Genomic DNA, 22,118 nt, shown 5'->3' with positions numbered 1-22,118 from the left:
AGAGGCGCATCAGAATGGAATGTCGGTTGAGTGCCCATGACTCGTTAAGACTATATTTTCAGGGATCATTTCTATAGTTCTTTGCTTGGAAATGTGTTTTGAAAATGTTTGTCTCCCAGCCCACGATGAAGAGTTGTGATGTTCCTTTCAGAGCGTGAACTGGGCACAGAGCGGCGACTTTGTTTGTGAACTCTGTGCTGTTGATGACCGTTCTGTATTGCTTTTTGCAATATTGAAGAAAGGGGTGTGTTCTGAGTGGTGTTTGTTGTTCAAGTCTCATTTGGAGATTATTGTTTTTTGGGGCCTGCATCCCCTATAAAGCAAACTTTGTCCAAATGTGCAGTCAAGTGCTAGGAGTAGGTTGTGTGAGGCAGCAGTTTTGTTCAATCGTCAGCGTGTCCACCTGCTTGTTCTCCAAATATAGAACCACCTACAGGTGTAGCCAGTGATGACTTTTTGGACTTCATCATAAAATTGGGAACTCTACTTCTCTCAAGGCTGGATGGTCTTGAGTACAGACTCTTTCAGGATGAGGTGCTGATGCACAGGTTGGCCAAAGAGAAACCGGCTGAAGAGTAAAGGACAGAGTTAGCCTTGCAACGTCTTCTTTACCGTCTTTGCTTTTCTTCTGTTCCGTCTCCCCCCTTTAAGGTGGTCCAGCGTTGAAACAGATGTAGGGAACAAAGCCTCCATGCATACCCCAGCCCTGGAAGAACCTAAGTTCTCGGTTAAATAAAAGATCATTCATGTTAACCTGGATCCCGTCTCCCTTGTGATTGTGTTTTGTGGCAGATTAAATCTCACCTCGGCTCTGGGCCCATGTCACAACGTCCTTTGTGTAAAGCGAACATTGTCTCATAAGACACAATACCACATCACTGCGAAAAGTTGACATGTTTGCAGCGATGTGGTATTGCACCTCGGATAATACAGCAGATATACGAAATGAGATTTCATGGGAAAACCGGGCCTGTCACTGGGTAGTTGGGATATCAAAGTCAGCCTGAGCTCTTTTTTCTAAGTGCGCAACCAACATCAAGTTTCTGAAATGTCTACATTAAGAATCGTTAGTGCGTGTGTGGCTTTTTTCCTCTAAAAGATTTTCTACATTTAGCTTCAACGAGTGGACTACAAAGCATCACACCGGTAGCAATGCTGCAAAAAAGTATGACTTTAAGGATTGTTGTTTGCATTCCACATATCTTAACAGTAGGCTTCAAGGAGATTGTGGAAGTGCCTTTAGCTCCGACGTAAGTGCTAAAATGTTCCGTAAACCTTAAAGCCCGCAAATTTCAACTACGCAAAACCGTTTGAGAGGAGAGGCGCATCAGAATGGAATGTCGGTTGAGTGCCCATGACTCGTTAAGACTATATTTTCAGGGATCATTTCTATAGTTCTTTGCTTGGAAATGTGTTTTGAAAATGTTTGTCTCCCAGCCCACGATGAAGAGTTGTGATGTTCCTTTCAGAGCGTGAACTGGGCACAGAGCGGCGACTTTGTTTGTGAACTCTGTGCTGTTGATGACCGTTCTGTATTGCTTTTTGCAATATTGAAGAAAGGGGTGTGTTCTGAGTGGTGTTTGTTGTTCAAGTCTCATTTGGAGATTATTGTTTTTTGGGGCCTGCATCCCCTATAAAGCAAACTTTGTCCAAATGTGCAGTCAAGTGCTAGGAGTAGGTTGTGTGAGGCAGCAGTTTTGTTCAATCGTCAGCGTGTCCACCTGCTTGTTCTCCAAATATAGAACCACCTACAGGTGTAGCCAGTGATGACTTTTTGGACTTCATCATAAAATTGGGAACTCTACTTCTCTCAAGGCTGGATGGTCTTGAGTACAGACTCTTTCAGGATGAGGTGCTGATGCACAGGTTGGCCAAAGAGAAACCGGCTGAAGAGTAAAGGACAGAGTTAGCCTTGCAACGTCTTCTTTACCGTCTTTGCTTTTCTTCTGTTCCGTCTCCCCCCTTTAAGGTGGTCCAGCGTTGAAACAGATGTAGGGAACAAAGCCTCCATGTATACCCCAGCCCTGGAAGAACCTAAGTTCTCGGTTAAATAAAAGATCATTTCTGTTAACCTGGATCCCGTCTCCCTTGTGATTGTGTTTTGTGGCAGATTAAATCTCACCTCGGCTCTGGGCCCATGTCACAACGTCCTTTGTGTAAAGCGAACATTGTCTCATAAGACACAATACCACATCACTGCGAAAAGTTGACATGTTTGCAGCGATGTGGTATTGCACCTCGGATAATACAGCAGATATACGAAATGAGATTTCATGGGAAAACCGGGCCTGTCACTGGGTAGTTGGGATATCAAAGTCAGCCTGAGCTCTTTTTTCTAAGTGCGCAACCAACATCAAGTTTCTGAAATGTCTACATTAAGAATCGTTAGTGCGTGTGTGGCTTTTTTCCTCTAAAAGATTTTCTACATTTAGCTTCAACGAGTGGACTACAAAGCATCACACCGGTAGCAATGCTGCAAAAAAGTATGACTTTAAGGATTGTTGTTTGCATTCCACATATCTTAACAGTAGGCTTCAAGGAGATTGTGGAAGTGCCTTTGGCTCCGACGTGAGTGCTAAAATGTTCCGTAAACCTTAAAGCCCGCAGATTTCAACTACGCAAAACCGTTTGAGAGGAGAGGCGCATCAGAATGGAATGTCGGTTGAGTGCCCATGACTCGTTAAGACTATATTTTCAGGGATCATTTCTATAGTTCTTTGCTTGGAAATGTGTTTTGAAAATGTTTGTCTCCCAGCCCACGATGAAGAGTTGTGATGCTCCTTTCAGAGCGTGAACTGGGCACAGAGCGGCGACTTTGTTTGTGAACTCTGTGCTGTTGATGACCGTTCTGTATTGCTTTTTGCAATATTGAAGAAAGGGGTGTGTTCTGAGTGGTGTTTGTTGTTCAAGTCTCATTTGGAGATTATTGTTTTTTGGGCCCTGCATCCCCTATAAAGCAAACTTTGTCCAAATGTGCAGTCAAGTGCTAGGAGTAGGTTGTGTGAGGCAGCAGTTTTGTTCAATCGTCAGCGTGTCCACCTGCTTGTTCTCCAAATATAGAACCACCTACAGGTGTAGCCAGTGATGACTTTATGGACTTCATCATAAAATTGGGAACTCTACTTCTCTCAAGGCTGGATGGTCTTGAGTACAGACTCTTTCAGGATGAGGTGCTGATGCACAGGTTGGCCAAAGAGAAACCGGCTGAAGAGTAAAGGACAGAGTTAGCCTTGCAACGTCTTCTTTACCGTCTTTGCTTTTCTTCTGTTCCGTCTCCCCCCTTTAAGGTGGTCCAGCGTTGAAACAGATGTAGGGAACAAAGCCTCCATGCATACCCCAGCCCTGGAAGAACCTAAGTTCTCGGTTAAATAAAAGATCATTTCTGTTAACCTGGATCCCGTCTCCCTTGTGATTGTGTTTTGTGGCAGATTAAATCTCGCCTCGGCTCTGGGCCCATGTCACAACGTCCTTTGTGTAAAGCGAACATTGTCTCATAAGACACAATACCACATCACTGCGAAAAGTTGACATGTTTGCAGCGATGTGGTATTGCACCTCGGATAATACAGCAGATATACGAAATGAGATTTCATGGGAAAACCGGGCCTGTCACTGGGTAGTTGGGATATCAAAGTCAGCATGAGCTCTTTTTTCTAAGTGCGCAACCAACATCATGTTTCTGAAATGTCTACAGTAAGAATCGTTAGTGCGTGTGTGGCTTTTTTCCTCTAAAAGATTTTCTACATTTAGCTTCAACGAGTGGACTACAAAGCATCACACCGGTAGCAATGCTGCAAAAAAGTATGACTTTAAGGATTGTTGTTTGCATTCCACATATCTTAACAGTAGGCTTCAAGGAGATTGTGGAAGTGCCTTTAGCTCCGACGTAAGTGCTAAAATGTTCCGTAAACCTTAAAGCCCGCAGATTTCAACTACGCAAAACCGTTTGAGAGGAGAGGCGCATCAGAATGGAATGTCGGTTGAGTGCCCATGACTCTTTAAGACTATATTTTCAGGGATCATTTCTATAGTTCTTTGCTTGGAAATGTGTTTTGAAAATGTTTGTCTCCCAACCCACGATGAAGAGTTGTGATGCTCCTTTCAGAGCGTGAACTGGGCACAGAGCGGCGACTTTGTTTGTGAACTCTGTGCTGTTGATGACCGTTCTGTATTGCTTTTTGCAATATTGAAGAAAGGGGTGTGTTCTGAGTGGTGTTTGTTGTTCAAGTCTCATTTGGAGATTATTGTTTTTTTGGGCCTGCATCCCCTATAAAGCAAACTTTGTCCAAATGTGCAGTCAAGTGCTAACTTAGGTTGTATGAGGCAGCAGTTTTGTTCAATCGTCAGCGTGTCCACCTGCTTGTTCTCCAAATATAGAACCACTCACAGGTGTAGCCAATGATGACTTTATGGACTTCATCATAAATTTGGGAACTCTACTTCTCTCAAGGCTGGATGGTCTTGAGTACAGACTCTTTCAGGATGAGGTGCTGATGCACAGGTTGGCCAAAGAGAACCCGGCTGAAGAGTAAAGGACAGAGTTAGCCTTGCAATGTCTTCTTTATCGTCTTTGCTTTTCTTCTGTTCCGTCTCCCCCCTTTAAGGTGGTCCAGCGTTGAAACAGATGTAGGGAACAAAGCCTCCATGCATACCCCAGCCCTGGAAGAACCTAAGTTCTCGGTTAAATAAAAGATCATTTCTGTTAACCTGGCTCCCGTCTCCCTTGTGATTGTGTTTTGTGGCAGATTAAATCTCGCCTCGGCTCTGGGCCCATGTCACAACGTCCTTTGTGTAAAGCGAACATTGTCTCATAAGACACAATACCACATCACTGCGAAAAGTTGACATGTTTGCAGCGATGTGGTATTGCACCTCGGATAATACAGCAGATATACGAAATGAGATTTCATGGGAAAACCGGGCCTGTCACTGGGTAGTTGGGATATCAAAGTCAGCCTGAGCTCTTTTTTCTAAGTGCGCAACCAACATCAAGTTTCTGAAATGTCTACATTAAGAATCGTTAGTGCGTGTGTGGCTTTTTTCCTCTAAAAGATTTTCTACATTTAGCTTCAACGAGTGGACTACAAAGCATCACACCGGTAGCAATGCTGCAAAAAAAGTATGACTTTAAGGATTGTTGTTTGCATTCCACATATCTTAACAGTAGGCTTCAAGGAGATTGTGGAAGTGCCTTTGGCTCCTACGTGAGTGCTAAAATGTTCCGTAAACCTTAAAGCCCGCAGATTTCAACTACGCAAAACCGTTTGAGAGGAGAGGCGCATCAGAATGGAATGTCGGTTGAGTGCCCATGACTCGTTAAGACTATATTTTCAGGGATCATTTCTATAGTTCTTTGCTTGGAAATGTGTTTTGAAAATGTTTGTCTCCCAGCCCACGATGAAGAGTTGTGATGCTCCTTTCAGAGCGTGAACTGGGCACAGAGCGGCGACTTTGTTTGTGAACTCTGTGCTGTTGATGACCGTTCTGTATTGCTTTTTGCAATATTGAAGAAAGGGGTGTGTTCTGAGTGGTGTTTGTTGTTCAAGTCTCATTTGGAGATTGTTGTTTTTTTGGGCCTGCATCCCCTATAAAGCAAACTTTGTCCAAATGTGCAGTCAAGTGCTAACGCAGGTTGTGTGAGGCAGCAGTTTTGTTCAATCCTCAGCGTGTCCACCTGCTTGTTCTCCAAATATAGAACCACTCACAGGTGTAGCCAATGATGACTTTATGGACTTCATCATAAATTTGGGAACTCTACTTCTCTCAAGGCTGGATGGTCTTGAGTACAGACTCTTTCAGGATGAGGTGCTGATGCACAGGTTGGCCAAAGAGAACCCGGCTGAAGAGTAAAGGACAGAGTTAGCCTTGCAACGTCTTCTTTACCGTCTTTGCTTTTCTTCTGTTCCGTCTCCCCCCTTTAAGGTGGTCCAGCATTGAAACAGATGTGGGGAACAAAGCCTCCATGCATACCCCAGCCCTGGAAGAACCCAAGTTCTCGGTTAAATAAAAGATCATTTCTGTTAACCTGGCTCCCGTCTCCCTTGTGATTGTGTTTTGTGGCAGATTAAATCTCGCCTCGGCTCTGGGCCCATGTCACAACGTCCTTTGTGTAAAGCGAACATTGTCTCATAAGACACAATACCACATCACTGTGAAAAGTTGACATGTTTGCAGCGATGTGGTATTGCACCTCGGATAATACAGCAGATATACGAAATGAGATTTCATGGGAAAACCGGGCCTGTCACTGAGTAGTTGGGATATCAAAGTCAGCCTGAGCTCTTTTTTCTAAGTGCGCAACCAACATCAAGTTTCTGAAATGTCTACATTAAGAATCGTTAGTGCGTGTGTGGCTTTTTTCCTCTAAAAGATTTTCTACATTTAGCTTCAACGAGTGGACTACAAAGCATCACACCGGTAGCAATGCTGCAAAAAAAGTATGACTTTAAGGATTGTTGTTTGCATTCCACATATCTTAACAGTAGGCTTCAAGGAGATTGTGGAAGTGCCTTTGGCTCCTACGTGAGTGCTAAAATGTTCCGTAAACCTTAAAGCCCGCAGATTTCAACTACGCAAAACCGTTTGAGAGGAGAGGCGCATCAGAATGGAATGTCGGTTGAGTGCCCATGACTCGTTAAGACTATATTTTCAGGGATCATTTCTATAGTTCTTTGCTTGGAAATGTGTTTTGAAAATGTTTGTCTCCCAGCCCACGATGAAGAGTTGTGATGCTCCTTTCAGAGCGTGAACTGGGCACAGAGCGGCGACTTTGTTTGTGAACTCTGTGCTGTTGATGACCGTTCTGTATTGCTTTTTGCAATATTGAAGAAAGGGGTGTGTTCTGAGTGGTGTTTGTTGTTCAAGTCTCATTTGGAGATTATTGTTTTTTTGGGCCTGCATCCCCTATAAAGCAAACTTTGTCCAAATGTGCAGTCAAGTGCTAGGAGTAGGTTGTGTGAGGCAGCAGTTTTGTTCAATCGTCAGCGTGTCCACCTGCTTGTTCTCCAAATATAGAACCACCTACAGGTGTAGCCAGTGATGACTTTTTGGACTTCATCATAAAATTGGGAACTCTACTTCTCTCAAGGCTGGATGGTCTTGAGTACAGACTCTTTCAGGATGAGGTGCTGATGCACAGGTTGGCCAAAGAGAAACCGGCTGAAGAGTAAAGGACAGAGTTAGCCTTGCAACGTCTTCTTTACCGTCTTTGCTTTTCTTCTGTTCCGTCTCCCCCCTTTAAGGTGGTCCAGCGTTGAAACAGATGTAGGGAACAAAGCCTCCATGCATACCCCAGCCCTGGAAGAACCTAAGTTCTCGGTTAAATAAAAGATCATTCATGTTAACCTGGATCCCGTCTCCCTTGTGATTGTGTTTTGTGGCAGATTAAATCTCACCTCGGCTCTGGGCCCATGTCACAACGTCCTTTGTGTAAAGCGAACATTGTCTCATAAGACACAATACCACATCACTGCGAAAAGTTGACATGTTTGCAGCGATGTGGTATTGCACCTCGGATAATACAGCAGATATACGAAATGAGATTTCATGGGAAAACCGGGCCTGTCACTGGGTAGTTGGGATATCAAAGTCAGCCTGAGCTCTTTTTTCTAAGTGCGCAACCAACATCAAGTTTCTGAAATGTCTACATTAAGAATCGTTAGTGCGTGTGTGGCTTTTTTCCTCTAAAAGATTTTCTACATTTAGCTTCAACGAGTGGACTACAAAGCATCACACCGGTAGCAATGCTGCAAAAAAGTATGACTTTAAGGATTGTTGTTTGCATTCCACATATCTTAACAGTAGGCTTCAAGGAGATTGTGGAAGTGCCTTTAGCTCCGACGTAAGTGCTAAAATGTTCCGTAAACCTTAAAGCCCGCAAATTTCAACTACGCAAAACCGTTTGAGAGGAGAGGCGCATCAGAATGGAATGTCGGTTGAGTGCCCATGACTCGTTAAGACTATATTTTCAGGGATCATTTCTATAGTTCTTTGCTTGGAAATGTGTTTTGAAAATGTTTGTCTCCCAGCCCACGATGAAGAGTTGTGATGTTCCTTTCAGAGCGTGAACTGGGCACAGAGCGGCGACTTTGTTTGTGAACTCTGTGCTGTTGATGACCGTTCTGTATTGCTTTTTGCAATATTGAAGAAAGGGGTGTGTTCTGAGTGGTGTTTGTTGTTCAAGTCTCATTTGGAGATTATTGTTTTTTGGGGCCTGCATCCCCTATAAAGCAAACTTTGTCCAAATGTGCAGTCAAGTGCTAGGAGTAGGTTGTGTGAGGCAGCAGTTTTGTTCAATCGTCAGCGTGTCCACCTGCTTGTTCTCCAAATATAGAACCACCTACAGGTGTAGCCAGTGATGACTTTTTGGACTTCATCATAAAATTGGGAACTCTACTTCTCTCAAGGCTGGATGGTCTTGAGTACAGACTCTTTCAGGATGAGGTGCTGATGCACAGGTTGGCCAAAGAGAAACCGGCTGAAGAGTAAAGGACAGAGTTAGCCTTGCAACGTCTTCTTTACCGTCTTTGCTTTTCTTCTGTTCCGTCTCCCCCCTTTAAGGTGGTCCAGCGTTGAAACAGATGTAGGGAACAAAGCCTCCATGTATACCCCAGCCCTGGAAGAACCTAAGTTCTCGGTTAAATAAAAGATCATTTCTGTTAACCTGGATCCCGTCTCCCTTGTGATTGTGTTTTGTGGCAGATTAAATCTCACCTCGGCTCTGGGCCCATGTCACAACGTCCTTTGTGTAAAGCGAACATTGTCTCATAAGACACAATACCACATCACTGCGAAAAGTTGACATGTTTGCAGCGATGTGGTATTGCACCTCGGATAATACAGCAGATATACGAAATGAGATTTCATGGGAAAACCGGGCCTGTCACTGGGTAGTTGGGATATCAAAGTCAGCCTGAGCTCTTTTTTCTAAGTGCGCAACCAACATCAAGTTTCTGAAATGTCTACATTAAGAATCGTTAGTGCGTGTGTGGCTTTTTTCCTCTAAAAGATTTTCTACATTTAGCTTCAACGAGTGGACTACAAAGCATCACACCGGTAGCAATGCTGCAAAAAAGTATGACTTTAAGGATTGTTGTTTGCATTCCACATATCTTAACAGTAGGCTTCAAGGAGATTGTGGAAGTGCCTTTGGCTCCGACGTGAGTGCTAAAATGTTCCGTAAACCTTAAAGCCCGCAGATTTCAACTACGCAAAACCGTTTGAGAGGAGAGGCGCATCAGAATGGAATGTCGGTTGAGTGCCCATGACTCGTTAAGACTATATTTTCAGGGATCATTTCTATAGTTCTTTGCTTGGAAATGTGTTTTGAAAATGTTTGTCTCCCAGCCCACGATGAAGAGTTGTGATGCTCCTTTCAGAGCGTGAACTGGGCACAGAGCGGCGACTTTGTTTGTGAACTCTGTGCTGTTGATGACCGTTCTGTATTGCTTTTTGCAATATTGAAGAAAGGGGTGTGTTCTGAGTGGTGTTTGTTGTTCAAGTCTCATTTGGAGATTATTGTTTTTTGGGCCCTGCATCCCCTATAAAGCAAACTTTGTCCAAATGTGCAGTCAAGTGCTAGGAGTAGGTTGTGTGAGGCAGCAGTTTTGTTCAATCGTCAGCGTGTCCACCTGCTTGTTCTCCAAATATAGAACCACCTACAGGTGTAGCCAGTGATGACTTTATGGACTTCATCATAAAATTGGGAACTCTACTTCTCTCAAGGCTGGATGGTCTTGAGTACAGACTCTTTCAGGATGAGGTGCTGATGCACAGGTTGGCCAAAGAGAAACCGGCTGAAGAGTAAAGGACAGAGTTAGCCTTGCAACGTCTTCTTTACCGTCTTTGCTTTTCTTCTGTTCCGTCTCCCCCCTTTAAGGTGGTCCAGCGTTGAAACAGATGTAGGGAACAAAGCCTCCATGCATACCCCAGCCCTGGAAGAACCTAAGTTCTCGGTTAAATAAAAGATCATTTCTGTTAACCTGGATCCCGTCTCCCTTGTGATTGTGTTTTGTGGCAGATTAAATCTCGCCTCGGCTCTGGGCCCATGTCACAACGTCCTTTGTGTAAAGCGAACATTGTCTCATAAGACACAATACCACATCACTGCGAAAAGTTGACATGTTTGCAGCGATGTGGTATTGCACCTCGGATAATACAGCAGATATACGAAATGAGATTTCATGGGAAAACCGGGCCTGTCACTGGGTAGTTGGGATATCAAAGTCAGCATGAGCTCTTTTTTCTAAGTGCGCAACCAACATCATGTTTCTGAAATGTCTACAGTAAGAATCGTTAGTGCGTGTGTGGCTTTTTTCCTCTAAAAGATTTTCTACATTTAGCTTCAACGAGTGGACTACAAAGCATCACACCGGTAGCAATGCTGCAAAAAAGTATGACTTTAAGGATTGTTGTTTGCATTCCACATATCTTAACAGTAGGCTTCAAGGAGATTGTGGAAGTGCCTTTAGCTCCGACGTAAGTGCTAAAATGTTCCGTAAACCTTAAAGCCCGCAGATTTCAACTACGCAAAACCGTTTGAGAGGAGAGGCGCATCAGAATGGAATGTCGGTTGAGTGCCCATGACTCTTTAAGACTATATTTTCAGGGATCATTTCTATAGTTCTTTGCTTGGAAATGTGTTTTGAAAATGTTTGTCTCCCAGCCCACGATGAAGAGTTGTGATGCTCCTTTCAGAGCGTGAACTGGGCACAGAGCGGCGACTTTGTTTGTGAACTCTGTGCTGTTGATGACCGTTCTGTATTGCTTTTTGCAATATTGAAGAAAGGGGTGTGTTCTGAGTGGTGTTTGTTGTTCAAGTCTCATTTGGAGATTATTGTTTTTTTGGGCCTGCATCCCCTATAAAGCAAACTTTGTCCAAATGTGCAGTCAAGTGCTAGGAGTAGGTTGTGTGAGGCAGCAGTTTTGTTCAATCGTCAGCGTGTCCACCTGCTTGTTCTCCAAATATAGAACCACCTACAGGTGTAGCCAGTGATGACTTTTTGGACTTCATCATAAAATTGGGAACTCTACTTCTCTCAAGGCTGGATGGTCTTGAGTACAGACTCTTTCAGGATGAGGTGCTGATGCACAGGTTGGCCAAAGAGAAACCGGCTGAAGAGTAAAGGACAGAGTTAGCCTTGCAACGTCTTCTTTACCGTCTTTGCTTTTCTTCTGTTCCGTCTCCCCCCTTTAAGGTGGTCCAGCGTTGAAACAGATGTAGGGAACAAAGCCTCCATGCATACCCCAGCCCTGGAAGAACCTAAGTTCTCGGTTAAATAAAAGATCATTCATGTTAACCTGGATCCCGTCTCCCTTGTGATTGTGTTTTGTGGCAGATTAAATCTCACCTCGGCTCTGGGCCCATGTCACAACGTCCTTTGTGTAAAGCGAACATTGTCTCATAAGACACAATACCACATCACTGCGAAAAGTTGACATGTTTGCAGCGATGTGGTATTGCACCTCGGATAATACAGCAGATATACGAAATGAGATTTCATGGGAAAACCGGGCCTGTCACTGGGTAGTTGGGATATCAAAGTCAGCCTGAGCTCTTTTTTCTAAGTGCGCAACCAACATCAAGTTTCTGAAATGTCTACATTAAGAATCGTTAGTGCGTGTGTGGCTTTTTTCCTCTAAAAGATTTTCTACATTTAGCTTCAACGAGTGGACTACAAAGCATCACACCGGTAGCAATGCTGCAAAAAAGTATGACTTTAAGGATTGTTGTTTGCATTCCACATATCTTAACAGTAGGCTTCAAGGAGATTGTGGAAGTGCCTTTAGCTCCGACGTAAGTGCTAAAATGTTCCGTAAACCTTAAAGCCCGCAAATTTCAACTACGCAAAACCGTTTGAGAGGAGAGGCGCATCAGAATGGAATGTCGGTTGAGTGCCCATGACTCGTTAAGACTATATTTTCAGGGATCATTTCTATAGTTCTTTGCTTGGAAATGTGTTTTGAAAATGTTTGTCTCCCAGCCCACGATGAAGAGTTGTGATGTTCCTTTCAGAGCGTGAACTGGGCACAGAGCGGCGACTTTGTTTGTGAACTCTGTGCTGTTGATGACCGTTCTGTATTGCTTTTTGCAATATTGAAGAAAGGGGTGTGTTCTGAGTGGTGTTTGTTGTTCAAGTCTCATTTGGAGATTATTGTTTTTTGGGCCCTGCATCCCCTATAAAGCAAACTTTGTCCAAATGTGCAGTCAAGTGCTAGGAGTAGGTTGTGTGAGGCAGCAGTTTTGTTCAATCGTCAGCGTGTCCACCTGCTTGTTCTCCAAATATAGAACCACCTACAGGTGTAGCCAGTGATGACTTTATGGACTTCATCATAAAATTGGGAACTCTACTTCTCTCAAGGCTGGATGGTCTTGAGTACAGACTCTTTCAGGATGAGGTGCTGATGCACAGGTTGGCCAAAGAGAAACCGGCTGAAGAGTAAAGGACAGAGTTAGCCTTGCAACGTCTTCTTTACCGTCTTTGCTTTTCTTCTGTTCCGTCTCCCCCCTTTAAGGTGGTCCAGCGTTGAAACAGATGTAGGGAACAAAGCCTCCATGCATACCCCAGCCCTGGAAGAACCTAAGTTCTCGGTTAAATAAAAGATCATTTCTGTTAACCTGGATCCCGTCTCCCTTGTGATTGTGTTTTGTGGCAGATTAAATCTCGCCTCGGCTCTGGGCCCATGTCACAACGTCCTTTGTGTAAAGCGAACATTGTCTCATAAGACACAATACCACATCACTGCGAAAAGTTGACATGTTTGCAGCGATGTGGTATTGCACCTCGGATAATACAGCAGATATACGAAATGAGATTTCATGGGAAAACCGGGCCTGTCACTGGGTAGTTGGGATATCAAAGTCAGCATGAGCTCTTTTTTCTAAGTGCGCAACCAACATCATGTTTCTGAAATGTCTACAGTAAGAATCGTTAGTGCGTGTGTGGCTTTTTTCCTCTAAAAGATTTTCTACATTTAGCTTCAACGAGTGGACTACAAAGCATCACACCGGTAGCAATGCTGCAAAAAAGTATGACTTTAAGGATTGTTGTTTGCATTCCACATATCTTAACAGTAGGCTTCAAGGAGATTGTGGAAGTGCCTTTAGCTCCGACGTAAGTGCTAAAATGTTCCGTAAACCTTAAAGCCCGCAGATTTCAACTACGCAAAACCGTTTGAGAGGAGAGGCGCATCAGAATGGAATGTCGGTTGAGTGCCCATGACTCTTTAAGACTATATTTTCAGGGATCATTTCTATAGTTCTTTGCTTGGAAATGTGTTTTGAAAATGTTTGTCTCCCAGCCCACGATGAAGAGTTGTGATGCTCCTTTCAGAGCGTGAACTGGGCACAGAGCGGCGACTTTGTTTGTGAACTCTGTGCTGTTGATGACCGTTCTGTATTGCTTTTTGCAATATTGAAGAAAGGGGTGTGTTCTGAGTGGTGTTTGTTGTTCAAGTCTCATTTGGAGATTATTGTTTTTTTGGGCCTGCATCCCCTATAAAGCAAACTTTGTCCAAATGTGCAGTCAAGTGCTAGGAGTAGGTTGTGTGAGGCAGCAGTTTTGTTCAATCGTCAGCGTGTCCACCTGCTTGTTCTCCAAATATAGAACCACCTACAGGTGTAGCCAGTGATGACTTTTTGGACTTCATCATAAAATTGGGAACTCTACTTCTCTCAAGGCTGGATGGTCTTGAGTACAGACTCTTTCAGGATGAGGTGCTGATGCACAGGTTGGCCAAAGAGAAACCGGCTGAAGAGTAAAGGACAGAGTTAGCCTTGCAACGTCTTCTTTACCGTCTTTGCTTTTCTTCTGTTCCGTCTCCCCCCTTTAAGGTGGTCCAGCGTTGAAACAGATGTAGGGAACAAAGCCTCCATGCATACCCCAGCCCTGGAAGAACCTAAGTTCTCGGTTAAATAAAAGATCATTCATGTTAACCTGGATCCCGTCTCCCTTGTGATTGTGTTTTGTGGCAGATTAAATCTCACCTCGGCTCTGGGCCCATGTCACAACGTCCTTTGTGTAAAGCGAACATTGTCTCATAAGACACAATACCACATCACTGCGAAAAGTTGACATGTTTGCAGCGATGTGGTATTGCACCTCGGATAATACAGCAGATATACGAAATGAGATTTCATGGGAAAACCGGGCCTGTCACTGGGTAGTTGGGATATCAAAGTCAGCCTGAGCTCTTTTTTCTAAGTGCGCAACCAACATCAAGTTTCTGAAATGTCTACATTAAGAATCGTTAGTGCGTGTGTGGCTTTTTTCCTCTAAAAGATTTTCTACATTTAGCTTCAACGAGTGGACTACAAAGCATCACACCGGTAGCAATGCTGCAAAAAAGTATGACTTTAAGGATTGTTGTTTGCATTCCACATATCTTAACAGTAGGCTTCAAGGAGATTGTGGAAGTGCCTTTAGCTCCGACGTAAGTGCTAAAATGTTCCGTAAACCTTAAAGCCCGCAAATTTCAACTACGCAAAACCGTTTGAGAGGAGAGGCGCATCAGAATGGAATGTCGGTTGAGTGCCCATGACTCGTTAAGACTATATTTTCAGGGATCATTTCTATAGTTCTTTGCTTGGAAATGTGTTTTGAAAATGTTTGTCTCCCAGCCCACGATGAAGAGTTGTGATGTTCCTTTCAGAGCGTGAACTGGGCACAGAGCGGCGACTTTGTTTGTGAACTCTGTGCTGTTGATGACCGTTCTGTATTGCTTTTTGCAATATTGAAGAAAGGGGTGTGTTCTGAGTGGTGTTTGTTGTTCAAGTCTCATTTGGAGATTATTGTTTTTTGGGGCCTGCATCCCCTATAAAGCAAACTTTGTCCAAATGTGCAGTCAAGTGCTAGGAGTAGGTTGTGTGAGGCAGCAGTTTTGTTCAATCGTCAGCGTGTCCACCTGCTTGTTCTCCAAATATAGAACCACCTACAGGTGTAGCCAGTGATGACTTTTTGGACTTCATCATAAAATTGGGAACTCTACTTCTCTCAAGGCTGGATGGTCTTGAGTACAGACTCTTTCAGGATGAGGTGCTGATGCACAGGTTGGCCAAAGAGAAACCGGCTGAAGAGTAAAGGACAGAGTTAGCCTTGCAACGTCTTCTTTACCGTCTTTGCTTTTCTTCTGTTCCGTCTCCCCCCTTTAAGGTGGTCCAGCGTTGAAACAGATGTAGGGAACAAAGCCTCCATGTATACCCCAGCCCTGGAAGAACCTAAGTTCTCGGTTAAATAAAAGATCATTTCTGTTAACCTGGATCCCGTCTCCCTTGTGATTGTGTTTTGTGGCAGATTAAATCTCACCTCGGCTCTGGGCCCATGTCACAACGTCCTTTGTGTAAAGCGAACATTGTCTCATAAGACACAATACCACATCACTGCGAAAAGTTGACATGTTTGCAGCGATGTGGTATTGCACCTCGGATAATACAGCAGATATACGAAATGAGATTTCATGGGAAAACCGGGCCTGTCACTGGGTAGTTGGGATATCAAAGTCAGCCTGAGCTCTTTTTTCTAAGTGCGCAACCAACATCAAGTTTCTGAAATGTCTACATTAAGAATCGTTAGTGCGTGTGTGGCTTTTTTCCTCTAAAAGATTTTCTACATTTAGCTTCAACGAGTGGACTACAAAGCATCACACCGGTAGCAATGCTGCAAAAAAGTATGACTTTAAGGATTGTTGTTTGCATTCCACATATCTTAACAGTAGGCTTCAAGGAGATTGTGGAAGTGCCTTTGGCTCCGACGTGAGTGCTAAAATGTTCCGTAAACCTTAAAGCCCGCAGATTTCAACTACGCAAAACCGTTTGAGAGGAGAGGCGCATCAGAATGGAATGTCGGTTGAGTGCCCATGACTCGTTAAGACTATATTTTCAGGGATCATTTCTATAGTTCTTTGCTTGGAAATGTGTTTTGAAAATGTTTGTCTCCCAGCCCACGATGAAGAGTTGTGATGCTCCTTTCAGAGCGTGAACTGGGCACAGAGCGGCGACTTTGTTTGTGAACTCTGTGCTGTTGATGACCGTTCTGTATTGCTTTTTGCAATATTGAAGAAAGGGGTGTGTTCTGAGTGGTGTTTGTTGTTCAAGTCTCATTTGGAGATTATTGTTTTTTGGGCCCTGCATCCCCTATAAAGCAAACTTTGTCCAAATGTGCAGTCAAGTGCTAGGAGTAGGTTGTGTGAGGCAGCAGTTTTGTTCAATCGTCAGCGTGTCCACCTGCTTGTTCTCCAAATATAGAACCACCTACAGGTGTAGCCAGTGATGACTTTATGGACTTCATCATAAAATTGGGAACTCTACTTCTCTCAAGGCTGGATGGTCTTGAGTACAGACTCTTTCAGGATGAGGTGCTGATGCACAGGTTGGCCAAAGAGAAACCGGCTGAAGAGTAAAGGACAGAGTTAGCCTTGCAACGTCTTCTTTACCGTCTTTGCTTTTCTTCTGTTCCGTCTCCCCCCTTTAAGGTGGTCCAGCGTTGAAACAGATGTAGGGAACAAAGCCTCCATGCATACCCCAGCCCTGGAAGAACCTAAGTTCTCGGTTAAATAAAAGATCATTTCTGTTAACCTGGATCCCGTCTCCCTTGTGATTGTGTTTTGTGGCAGATTAAATCTCGCCTCGGCTCTGGGCCCATGTCACAACGTCCTTTGTGTAAAGCGAACATTGTCTCATAAGACACAATACCACATCACTGCGAAAAGTTGACATGTTTGCAGCGATGTGGTATTGCACCTCGGATAATACAGCAGATATACGAAATGAGATTTCATGGGAAAACCGGGCCTGTCACTGGGTAGTTGGGATATCAAAGTCAGCATGAGCTCTTTTTTCTAAGTGCGCAACCAACATCATGTTTCTGAAATGTCTACAGTAAGAATCGTTAGTGCGTGTGTGGCTTTTTTCCTCTAAAAGATTTTCTACATTTAGCTTCAACGAGTGGACTACAAAGCATCACACCGGTAGCAATGCTGCAAAAAAGTATGACTTTAAGGATTGTTGTTTGCATTCCACATATCTTAACAGTAGGCTTCAAGGAGATTGTGGAAGTGCCTTTAGCTCCGACGTAAGTGCTAAAATGTTCCGTAAACCTTAAAGCCCGCAGATTTCAACTACGCAAAACCGTTTGAGAGGAGAGGCGCATCAGAATGGAATGTCGGTTGAGTGCCCATGACTCTTTAAGACTATATTTTCAGGGATCATTTCTATAGTTCTTTGCTTGGAAATGTGTTTTGAAAATGTTTGTCTCCCAACCCACGATGAAGAGTTGTGATGCTCCTTTCAGAGCGTGAACTGGGCACAGAGCGGCGACTTTGTTTGTGAACTCTGTGCTGTTGATGACCGTTCTGTATTGCTTTTTGCAATATTGAAGAAAGGGGTGTGTTCTGAGTGGTGTTTGTTGTTCAAGTCTCATTTGGAGATTATTGTTTTTTTGGGCCTGCATCCCCTATAAAGCAAACTTTGTCCAAATGTGCAGTCAAGTGCTAACTTAGGTTGTATGAGGCAGCAGTTTTGTTCAATCGTCAGCGTGTCCACCTGCTTGTTCTCCAAATATAGAACCACTCACAGGTGTAGCCAATGATGACTTTATGGACTTCATCATAAATTTGGGAACTCTACTTCTCTCAAGGCTGGATGGTCTTGAGTACAGACTCTTTCAGGATGAGGTGCTGATGCACAGGTTGGCCAAAGAGAACCCGGCTGAAGAGTAAAGGACAGAGTTAGCCTTGCAATGTCTTCTTTATCGTCTTTGCTTTTCTTCTGTTCCGTCTCCCCCCTTTAAGGTGGTCCAGCGTTGAAACAGATGTAGGGAACAAAGCCTCCATGCATACCCCAGCCCTGGAAGAACCTAAGTTCTCGGTTAAATAAAAGATCATTTCTGTTAACCTGGCTCCCGTCTCCCTTGTGATTGTGTTTTGTGGCAGATTAAATCTCGCCTCGGCTCTGGGCCCATGTCACAACGTCCTTTGTGTAAAGCGAACATTGTCTCATAAGACACAATACCACATCACTGCGAAAAGTTGACATGTTTGCAGCGATGTGGTATTGCACCTCGGATAATACAGCAGATATACGAAATGAGATTTCATGGGAAAACCGGGCCTGTCACTGGGTAGTTGGGATATCAAAGTCAGCCTGAGCTCTTTTTTCTAAGTGCGCAACCAACATCAAGTTTCTGAAATGTCTACATTAAGAATCGTTAGTGCGTGTGTGGCTTTTTTCCTCTAAAAGATTTTCTACATTTAGCTTCAACGAGTGGACTACAAAGCATCACACCGGTAGCAATGCTGCAAAAAAAGTATGACTTTAAGGATTGTTGTTTGCATTCCACATATCTTAACAGTAGGCTTCAAGGAGATTGTGGAAGTGCCTTTGGCTCCTACGTGAGTGCTAAAATGTTCCGTAAACCTTAAAGCCCGCAGATTTCAACTACGCAAAACCGTTTGAGAGGAGAGGCGCATCAGAATGGAATGTCGGTTGAGTGCCCATGACTCGTTAAGACTATATTTTCAGGGATCATTTCTATAGTTCTTTGCTTGGAAATGTGTTTTGAAAATGTTTGTCTCCCAGCCCACGATGAAGAGTTGTGATGCTCCTTTCAGAGCGTGAACTGGGCACAGAGCGGCGACTTTGTTTGTGAACTCTGTGCTGTTGATGACCGTTCTGTATTGCTTTTTGCAATATTGAAGAAAGGGGTGTGTTCTGAGTGGTGTTTGTTGTTCAAGTCTCATTTGGAGATTGTTGTTTTTTTGGGCCTGCATCCCCTATAAAGCAAACTTTGTCCAAATGTGCAGTCAAGTGCTAACGCAGGTTGTGTGAGGCAGCAGTTTTGTTCAATCCTCAGCGTGTCCACCTGCTTGTTCTCCAAATATAGAACCACTCACAGGTGTAGCCAATGATGACTTTATGGACTTCATCATAAATTTGGGAACTCTACTTCTCTCAAGGCTGGATGGTCTTGAGTACAGACTCTTTCAGGATGAGGTGCTGATGCACAGGTTGGCCAAAGAGAACCCGGCTGAAGAGTAAAGGACAGAGTTAGCCTTGCAACGTCTTCTTTACCGTCTTTGCTTTTCTTCTGTTCCGTCTCCCCCCTTTAAGGTGGTCCAGCATTGAAACAGATGTGGGGAACAAAGCCTCCATGCATACCCCAGCCCTGGAAGAACCCAAGTTCTCGGTTAAATAAAAGATCATTTCTGTTAACCTGGCTCCCGTCTCCCTTGTGATTGTGTTTTGTGGCAGATTAAATCTCGCCTCGGCTCTGGGCCCATGTCACAACGTCCTTTGTGTAAAGCGAACATTGTCTCATAAGACACAATACCACATCACTGTGAAAAGTTGACATGTTTGCAGCGATGTGGTATTGCACCTCGGATAATACAGCAGATATACGAAATGAGATTTCATGGGAAAACCGGGCCTGTCACTGGGTAGTTGGGATATCAAAGTCAGCCTGAGCTCTTTTTTCTAAGTGCGCAACCAACATCAAGTTTCTGAAATGTCTACATTAAGAATCGTTAGTGCGTGTGTGGCTTTTTTCCTCTAAAAGATTTTCTACATTTAGCTTCAACGAGTGGACTACAAAGCATCACACCGGTAGCAATGCTGCAAAAAAAGTATGACTTTAAGGATTGTTGTTTGCATTCCACATATCTTAACAGTAGGCTTCAAGGAGATTGTGGAAGTGCCTTTGGCTCCTACGTGAGTGCTAAAATGTTCCGTAAACCTTAAAGCCCGCAGATTTCAACTACGCAAAACCGTTTGAGAGGAGAGGCGCATCAGAATGGAATGTCGGTTGAGTGCCCATGACTCGTTAAGACTATATTTTCAGGGATCATTTCTATAGTTCTTTGCTTGGAAATGTGTTTTGAAAATGTTTGTCTCCCAGCCCACGATGAAGAGTTGTGATGCTCCTTTCAGAGCGTGAACTGGGCACAGAGCGGCGACTTTGTTTGTGAACTCTGTGCTGTTGATGACCGTTCTGTATTGCTTTTTGCAATATTGAAGAAAGGGGTGTGTTCTGAGTGGTGTTTGTTGTTCAAGTCTCATTTGGAGATTATTGTTTTTTTGGGCCTGCATCCCCTATAAAGCAAACTTTGTCCAAATGTGCAGTCAAGTGCTAGGAGTAGGTTGTGTGAGGCAGCAGTTTTGTTCAATCGTCAGCGTGTCCACCTGCTTGTTCTCCAAATATAGAACCACCTACAGGTGTAGCCAGTGATGACTTTTTGGACTTCATCATAAAATTGGGAACTCTACTTCTCTCAAGGCTGGATGGTCTTGAGTACAGACTCTTTCAGGATGAGGTGCTGATGCACAGGTTGGCCAAAGAGAACCCGGCTGAAGAGTAAAGGACAGAGTTAGCCTTGCAACGTCTTCTTTACCGTCTTTGCTTTTCTTCTGTTCCGTCTCCCCCCTTTAAGGTGGTCCAGCATTGAAACAGATGTGGGGAACAAAGCCTCCATGCATACCCCAGCCCTGGAAGAACCCAAGTTCTCGGTTAAATAAAAGATCATTTCTGTTAACCTGGCTCCCGTCTCCCTTGTGATTGTGTTTTGTGGCAGATTAAATCTCGCCTCGGCTCTGGGCCCATGTCACAACGTCCTTTGTGTAAAGCGAACATTGTCTCATAAGACACAATACCACATCACTGCGAAAAGTTGACATGTTTGCAGCGATGTGGTATTGCACCTCGGATAATACAGCAGATATACGAAATGAGATTTCATGGGAAAACCGGGCCTGTCACTGGGTAGTTGGGATATCAAAGTCAGCCTGAGCTCTTTTTTCTAAGTGCGCAACCAACATCAAGTTTCTGAAATGTCTACATTAAGAATCGTTAGTGCGTGTGTGGCTTTTTTCCTCTAAAAGATTTTCTACATTTAGCTTCAACGAGTGGACTACAAAGCATCACACCGGTAGCAATGCTGCAAAAAAGTATGACTTTAAGGATTGTTGTTTGCATTCCACATATCTTAACAGTAGGCTTCAAGGAGATTGTGGAAGTGCCTTTAGCTCCGACGTAAGTGCTAAAATGTTCCGTAAACCTTAAAGCCCGCAAATTTCAACTACGCAAAACCGTTTGAGAGGAGAGGCGCATCAGAATGGAATGTCGGTTGAGTGCCCATGACTCGTTAAGACTATATTTTCAGGGATCATTTCTATAGTTCTTTGCTTGGAAATGTGTTTTGAAAATGTTTGTCTCCCAACCCACGATGAAGAGTTGTGATGCTCCTTTCAGAGCGTGAACTGGGCACAGAGCGGCGACTTTGTTTGTGAACTCTGTGCTGTTGATGACCGTTCTGTATTGCTTTTTGCAATATTGAAGAAAGGGGTGTGTTCTGAGTGGTGTTTGTTGTTCAAGTCTCATTTGGAGATTATTGTTTTTTTGGGCCTGCATCCCCTATAAAGCAAACTTTGTCCAAATGTGCAGTCCGGTGCTAACGTAGGTTGTGTGAGGCAGCAGTTTTGTTCAATCGTCAGCGTGTCCACCTGCTTGTTCTCCAAATATAGAACCACCTACAGGTGTAGCCAGTGATGACTTTATGGACTTCATCATAAAATTGGGAACTCTACTTCTCTCAAGGCTGGATGGTCTTGAGTACAGACTCTTTCAGGATGAGGTGCTGATGCACAGGTTGGCCAAAGAGAAACCGGCTGAAGAGTAAAGGACAGAGTTAGCCTTGCAACGTCTTCTTTACCGTCTTTGCTTTTCTTCTGTTCCGTCTCCCCCCTTTAAGGTGGTCCAGCGTTGAAACAGATGTAGGGAACAAAGCCTCCATGCATACCCCAGCCCTGGAAGAACCTAAGTTCTCGGTTAAATAAAAGATCATTTCTGTTAACCTGGATCCCGTCTCCCTTGTGATTGTGTTTTGTGGCAGATTAAATCTCGCCTCGGCTCTGGGCCCATGTCACAACGTCCTTTGTGTAAAGCGAACATTGTCTCATAAGACACAATACCACATCACTGCGAAAAGTTGACATGTTTGCAGCGATGTGGTATTGCACCTCGGATAATACAGCAGATATACGAAATGAGATTTCATGGGAAAACCGGGCCTGTCACTGGGTAGTTGGGATATCAAAGTCAGCCTGAGCTCTTTTTTCTAAGTGCGCAACC

General features: G+C 43.9%; 17 non-coding genes across 17 annotated transcripts; all 17 read left to right on the top strand.

The window, feature by feature from the left end:
- Positions 1–46: 46 nt before the first annotated feature.
- LOC137050101 (small nucleolar RNA U3) lies at positions 47–260 on the top strand. Its single transcript, XR_010899858.1, has one exon. It is a non-coding gene; the product is annotated as a small nucleolar RNA U3 (small nucleolar RNA).
- Positions 261–1,364: 1,104 nt separating this feature from the next.
- On the top strand, positions 1,365–1,578 carry LOC137050100 (small nucleolar RNA U3). Its single transcript, XR_010899857.1, has one exon. It is a non-coding gene; the product is annotated as a small nucleolar RNA U3 (small nucleolar RNA).
- A 1,104-nt stretch (positions 1,579–2,682) lies between these two features.
- LOC137050053 (small nucleolar RNA U3) lies at positions 2,683–2,896 on the top strand. The gene has a single exon (XR_010899813.1). It is a non-coding gene; the product is annotated as a small nucleolar RNA U3 (small nucleolar RNA).
- A 1,104-nt stretch (positions 2,897–4,000) lies between these two features.
- On the top strand, positions 4,001–4,214 carry LOC137050007 (small nucleolar RNA U3). Its single transcript, XR_010899772.1, has one exon. It is a non-coding gene; the product is annotated as a small nucleolar RNA U3 (small nucleolar RNA).
- Positions 4,215–5,318: 1,104 nt separating this feature from the next.
- LOC137050052 (small nucleolar RNA U3) lies at positions 5,319–5,532 on the top strand. Its single transcript, XR_010899812.1, has one exon. It is a non-coding gene; the product is annotated as a small nucleolar RNA U3 (small nucleolar RNA).
- Positions 5,533–6,636: 1,104 nt separating this feature from the next.
- Positions 6,637–6,850, top strand: LOC137050051 (small nucleolar RNA U3). The gene has a single exon (XR_010899811.1). It is a non-coding gene; the product is annotated as a small nucleolar RNA U3 (small nucleolar RNA).
- A 1,104-nt stretch (positions 6,851–7,954) lies between these two features.
- Positions 7,955–8,168, top strand: LOC137050099 (small nucleolar RNA U3). The gene has a single exon (XR_010899856.1). It is a non-coding gene; the product is annotated as a small nucleolar RNA U3 (small nucleolar RNA).
- A 1,104-nt stretch (positions 8,169–9,272) lies between these two features.
- Positions 9,273–9,486, top strand: LOC137050049 (small nucleolar RNA U3). The gene has a single exon (XR_010899810.1). It is a non-coding gene; the product is annotated as a small nucleolar RNA U3 (small nucleolar RNA).
- Positions 9,487–10,590: 1,104 nt separating this feature from the next.
- Positions 10,591–10,804, top strand: LOC137050048 (small nucleolar RNA U3). The gene has a single exon (XR_010899809.1). It is a non-coding gene; the product is annotated as a small nucleolar RNA U3 (small nucleolar RNA).
- A 1,104-nt stretch (positions 10,805–11,908) lies between these two features.
- LOC137050098 (small nucleolar RNA U3) lies at positions 11,909–12,122 on the top strand. Its single transcript, XR_010899855.1, has one exon. It is a non-coding gene; the product is annotated as a small nucleolar RNA U3 (small nucleolar RNA).
- A 1,104-nt stretch (positions 12,123–13,226) lies between these two features.
- LOC137050047 (small nucleolar RNA U3) lies at positions 13,227–13,440 on the top strand. The gene has a single exon (XR_010899808.1). It is a non-coding gene; the product is annotated as a small nucleolar RNA U3 (small nucleolar RNA).
- A 1,104-nt stretch (positions 13,441–14,544) lies between these two features.
- LOC137050097 (small nucleolar RNA U3) lies at positions 14,545–14,758 on the top strand. The gene has a single exon (XR_010899854.1). It is a non-coding gene; the product is annotated as a small nucleolar RNA U3 (small nucleolar RNA).
- Positions 14,759–15,862: 1,104 nt separating this feature from the next.
- On the top strand, positions 15,863–16,076 carry LOC137050046 (small nucleolar RNA U3). The gene has a single exon (XR_010899807.1). It is a non-coding gene; the product is annotated as a small nucleolar RNA U3 (small nucleolar RNA).
- Positions 16,077–17,180: 1,104 nt separating this feature from the next.
- Positions 17,181–17,394, top strand: LOC137050006 (small nucleolar RNA U3). Its single transcript, XR_010899771.1, has one exon. It is a non-coding gene; the product is annotated as a small nucleolar RNA U3 (small nucleolar RNA).
- A 1,104-nt stretch (positions 17,395–18,498) lies between these two features.
- LOC137050045 (small nucleolar RNA U3) lies at positions 18,499–18,712 on the top strand. The gene has a single exon (XR_010899806.1). It is a non-coding gene; the product is annotated as a small nucleolar RNA U3 (small nucleolar RNA).
- Positions 18,713–19,816: 1,104 nt separating this feature from the next.
- LOC137050044 (small nucleolar RNA U3) lies at positions 19,817–20,030 on the top strand. The gene has a single exon (XR_010899805.1). It is a non-coding gene; the product is annotated as a small nucleolar RNA U3 (small nucleolar RNA).
- A 1,104-nt stretch (positions 20,031–21,134) lies between these two features.
- Positions 21,135–21,348, top strand: LOC137050005 (small nucleolar RNA U3). The gene has a single exon (XR_010899770.1). It is a non-coding gene; the product is annotated as a small nucleolar RNA U3 (small nucleolar RNA).
- The last annotated feature ends 770 nt before the right edge of the window (positions 21,349–22,118 follow it).

The sequence above is a fragment of the Pseudorasbora parva genome, chromosome 20 (assembly GCF_024679245.1).
Source record: "Pseudorasbora parva isolate DD20220531a chromosome 20, ASM2467924v1, whole genome shotgun sequence".
Lineage (NCBI taxonomy): Eukaryota > Metazoa > Chordata > Actinopteri > Cypriniformes > Gobionidae > Pseudorasbora > Pseudorasbora parva.
The sequence above is the reverse complement of the archived record's forward strand: the minus strand, read 5'-3'. Positions and strand labels throughout refer to the sequence as shown.